We start from the raw sequence: 4,237 nt of genomic DNA, 5'->3' as shown, positions 1-4,237 counted from the left end.
ATGCACCTCGGGCCGGAGTCCATTACTCTTCTGGCTGTCTTTGCTTTTGTTTGCGAGGTGATGATAGGCATTCCTCCTTCCGTTGCCCTGCTGCGCCACTTCTTTTCCTTGCGCCTGAGCGATCCCACTCAGTGCTCAGGGTGTGTGAGCTTCTTAACCGTGCCAGAGATGGCCGCTTCAGGGATCGACTTCGGCCTTCCTCCTCCTGAGGCCAGGTTCAGAGAGCGGTGGCTATACGTGGACGTTGGAGTGCCCAACCCTTTGCTCTCGCCCCCGACCTCGCCTACTATTCCTCACGCGGGTTGGGACCATGAGGTGCTCGCGAGCCCCCGACTCGCCTTCGTCTGGCGCCGCTTCCAAAGTTTGAGGGCGCTCAATGTGACAGCACCCAAGGTGGTGAAGGAGTTCCTCCAATGTCGCATTGCTCCTCTTCAGCGCCACTCTCGCCGGATGTGGGACTTTGCGAGGCATAGAGACCGCATGCGGCTTCAGGAGGAGGACTTGGCACCTGAAGTGCTGCGGACGATGCTCAGGGTCTTGACTGGTGATCCTTCCCTAGGCAGCCTTTGGAGTAATGGTGTCCTCTTGTATCTTTGCTCCGGCCGGGCCTATTTTGTGAGGCAAATGCACAGCTTCGACGAGTGGGGGCTGCGCCCGGCTGGCTGCACGGGGCCTCGCGAGAACCCAGCCGCCGTGGTGGCTCCCCCTGCTGCCCACAGTGGTCCTTCCTCGGGCGACAGGGCGGGGAGACGAGAATCGGTGGGAGTTGAGGCGACCGATGTCGAGGTGCCGACACCACAAGAAGCCTCGAAGGCAGCGTCTCCCGGGGCCCGCCCTGGAGCGGCGGCGGGTGCGGAGTTGCGGCCTATGGTTCCTGAGGCCGGGGCTCCCAAGACCCCAGCCGTTCCTCGCGAGGCGACGCCTGGCGGCGCCCCCCAGGCTGACTCCTCCGGCGCTGATCATCTTGACGCTTCTTCCGCACCAAATACCGACCCCTGCGCCGAGCGCTTAGGTCGGTTCTGCGTAGACTTCGAGGCCCTCCGCAAGAGGAAGGAGGCCTTGGGTGGCAATGACCGCCCTTGCCGCTTGCTGAAGTGCAGGAAGTACTTTGCCATGGGCGAGTAAGTCTTCTTCTTTCTCTGCTCATTTACTTTGCTATCCCTGCGACTGATTGTGGCCTTTCAGGCCCTGCCCTGCAAAACTCGCCGAGTCAGCCCGGGAGCCATCCCCCAAGCTTCGCCTCCTCCGCTGGCCCTGGGCGTGCCGAGCTCGAGCGGCACCCTTGCTGCCAGACCGGTTGGTGGAATGGTCCGTTCCATAGGGCACCTCGAGCCTGCGCGCCCGCTATCCTTTCTTCATGAGGCCTCCTGGGGCACATCCGGCTCGCCCCGCGTTCCTCCTCTGATCATAGATGGTGAATGGCTGAAGTCTATCTTTGGCTCCTCCTCCGTGGGTGGACCGACGCCAGGTCGGATTCCCAGAGAGGTCCGTTCGGCGATGGCCAGGGCGCCAGCCCCCAGCCCCGCGCCGGGAGGGGGCTTGCCGCCTAGGGGCCCTCCGCATGCCCCAGTGGAAGAGGGTGATGCGGGAGACGTGCTCAGGCGCGCTCGGGAGAGACGCGCCCTTCGCGAAGAGTTCCTCCAGGGGGCGGCGGATGCGGTGACCCAGATCGGGGCAGAGCTTGCTGACGAGGATGCGCGCCTCGAGGCCGAAGGCTTGCGCCTTGCCGAGGAGAGGCGCAAACTAAAGGTAGCCATCGCCCTCGTGCGTCACCAACGTGATCTCGAAAACGCGAAGGCTGAAGCATCGCTGGCAGCTTCGCGGGAGGCCTATTCCCAGGCCGTCGAGGAGGCTCGGGAAGCAGACCGACGGCGCAAGGATGCGGAGGAGCGCGCATGGGAGCTCCAGGCCTGGAGCAACTCCCTGGAGCAGCAAGTGGAACTGCGCCAGGCGGCCCTTGAGTCGATGGAGGGGGCCCCTATTGACCGGGCGGAGCTTCTGAAGCGCGAGGAGGCGCTGACGCTGGAGGCCACCGAGCGCAACCTTGATCTTGAGCGGTTGGAGACGAGGGAGCGCCTGGTGGCTCGGGCGGAGGATGAAGTTGCCGCGCGCGAAGCCCGGGCCCAGGAAGAAGTCGATCACCGCGTGGTGGAAGCTCGCTCGGCCTTCGAGCGCGAATACGAGACGAGGTTGGGGCTGATCAAGGCCGAGGCTGAGGGCAGGACCGCGGCCCTCAGGGCCAAACTGGCCGAAGTGACGCAGCGTGCGGACTCCTCCGCAGCCGCCCTCAGCGCAGCACAGGCGGAGCTGTCCTCTTCCCGGGCCGAGCAGCTTCTTCTCCAACAGAGGGTTGATGACGCCGAGGCCGTCGCGCAGCGGAATGAGGAAGAGATCCGTCGGTGGCGGGTTCTGGAGTGTGAGCATGCCCCCATGCTTCAAACGCTTAGAGAAAGGGCCAACACGGCTTTGGGCAACATCTGCGAGGCTGTCGCTAAGGAGCCGCACGAGGTCAACTATGCCGGCAACCCCTAGTTTTTCACCGATGTGGTGACGCTTCTGGAGAACCGCTCCGAAAGGTTCCGTTGGCTTGTCGAAGAGAGGAGCCGAGCCTTGCTCGGGCGTGCATTCTCCTGCGTCTTCAGCTATCTACTGGGCAGGGACCCCCACTTCGACTTCGATGCTGCCATTGCACCCGTGCCCATAGCCATCCGGGGCAACCTGGCGCGATGGGTGGATGACAATGTGGATGCCCTCGTCAGGGCCTTTGCGTCTGATGATGATGGCGCGGTCGTGGCCACCAATGAAGGCGGTGTTGTGGACGAGCCTGGCGCTGACGGAGATGCTGGCGGCGGCGGCAATGTCAACGACGCCAGTGATGCCTCCGAGGATGCCCAAGAAGACGCGGTGAGTGATATGTCCGACTGACCGCATGTCACTGCTGTTTATCCTGCACGAAGAAGGTTCGGGCTTGGTCCTGAAGAATGTAAGAGCATTTTGGGAGGGGAAGCCCCTCATGTAAAGGTTTGCAATTAGTACCCTGGTAAGTATAACGTTGCCTGTGAACTTAGCTGCTAGCCCGGTGATGAGTCAGCTGACTTGTGTACCTTCCGACCCCGGCGAGTCCTGAGCGGGCCTGCGGGGGCCACGGTACCTCAGGTGTCGCCTGATTAACTTGTAGATTCCGCGATGAGGACTTCCAGAAAGGGGCGGCAACAGCTGTCCTGGCTGTAAAACGTGCCTGGCCCGGCCCGGCTCGCGGGGGGGGGGGGGGGAGGGGGGCAGCCGATGCTAACTTTGGACGCAAAGCCGAAACCAGAACGCAAGAGATTGCTCGAACGAGACTAAACACCCCTTCCCCCAAACACATGCAAGCATCGAGCTCAAATCCAACTTAAATCCAAATCGAAGAACTTTGTCAACAAGGAAAGGCAAAAGCAAAAGGCCGCGTCCGGCACCTAGTCTAGTCTTCGATGTCTTCTCACCAGCGCGGAGCTAAGTGCTGCCACTGGGCGTGGGCGGGAGCCCCTGAGGCCCGAGGGCGGCTCTCCGGAGACTCTGAGGCGTGTACAACCCCACTCATTATTACGTGAGAGTGTCATGGGTGGCGAGCTTCACAGGCACTGGACCTTCTTCACAGGTACCGGCCTTGCTTCATATCGCCAGACAAGGGCCCCGCCTTGCGCCTCACTCTTCCGCCATTGACGACGACCAGAAACCAAGGACGACGCCAATGGGGCAGAGCGGTCGCCAGCGGTTCCCCCGATGACCACGGGTCCCCTGCCGGGGGCAGGCCCTGGGGCACCTCCCGGGCAGAGGGCCTACCTCCTGAGAACGCCTTGCTCCGACCGCCGCGGGGACGAACCCGAATCTCGGCCCCTCTCCTGCAGCCCCCTGCGCCCTCCCCCTGAGGGGTATGAGGCTGCAGCATTGGGGCAGCCATCTGCTGCGGCGACCTGTATCTCCCGTGACCCATGGTTAGCATAAGCTTGCTCCTGAGGGATGAATGGTACCCGATAGTTGCTGCTGCCGGTGTGGTTTTCGAGCCTCTCTTGGGGTTCCTGAAAGAGCTCGGCTTCTGGCGTCTCCTTGCCCCAGCCTGGCTCGAGGAATGAGCCATGATCTTCTTCCAGTGCGCACCCCTGACCCACCATGCGGGGCACATAAGCTTCTGGGGCCATCGCCTCATGGGACTCGCCATAGCGCCCCGCATGCCACACAGTCTAGCTTGGAGCGCCGT

At 62.8% G+C, this 4,237-nt stretch overlaps 1 pseudogene; it reads left to right on the top strand.

Moving 5' to 3' along the window:
• The first annotated feature begins 1,497 nt into the window (after window positions 1-1,497).
• Window positions 1,498-2,704, top strand: LOC147964797 (uncharacterized; annotated as a pseudogene).
• Window positions 2,705-4,237: the final 1,533 nt, after the last annotated feature.

The sequence above is a fragment of the Triticum urartu genome, chromosome 6A, assembly GCF_056163025.1.
Source record: "Triticum urartu cultivar PI428250 chromosome 6A, HENAU_Tu73, whole genome shotgun sequence".
In the NCBI taxonomy this organism is placed as follows: domain Eukaryota; kingdom Viridiplantae; phylum Streptophyta; class Magnoliopsida; order Poales; family Poaceae; genus Triticum; species Triticum urartu.
The sequence above is the reverse complement of the archived record's forward strand: the minus strand, read 5'-3'. Positions and strand labels throughout refer to the sequence as shown.